This window comes from Nestor notabilis, unplaced genomic scaffold (genome assembly GCF_000696875.1).
Source record: "Nestor notabilis isolate BGI_N333 unplaced genomic scaffold, ASM69687v1 scaffold22019, whole genome shotgun sequence".
NCBI lineage: Eukaryota > Metazoa > Chordata > Aves > Psittaciformes > Psittacidae > Nestor > Nestor notabilis.
The window spans coordinates 2,302-2,543 of NW_009945342.1; positions in this window are offsets into that span (position 1 = coordinate 2,302).

Here is a 242-nt window from a genome sequence, read left to right on the forward strand (position 1 = left end):
GGTCCGGCCGAATTCCCATTCCCTGGAAGTCACCAGACTCCTGGCTGGGTCCCAAACTGGATCCACAAACCCCTTTGCCAGGTTTGGGGGCGCAGCTCCAGCTGCTCCACACCCCAACCAGAGCCCCAATCCCCCCATCCCACCCCGGGATGCAGGGAATACCGAGCTAAGGGAGAGGGGACAGGGAATGAGCGCTGGGAGGGGATGGGAAAGGCGATCCTCTGATCCCGTTCCTCCCTTCC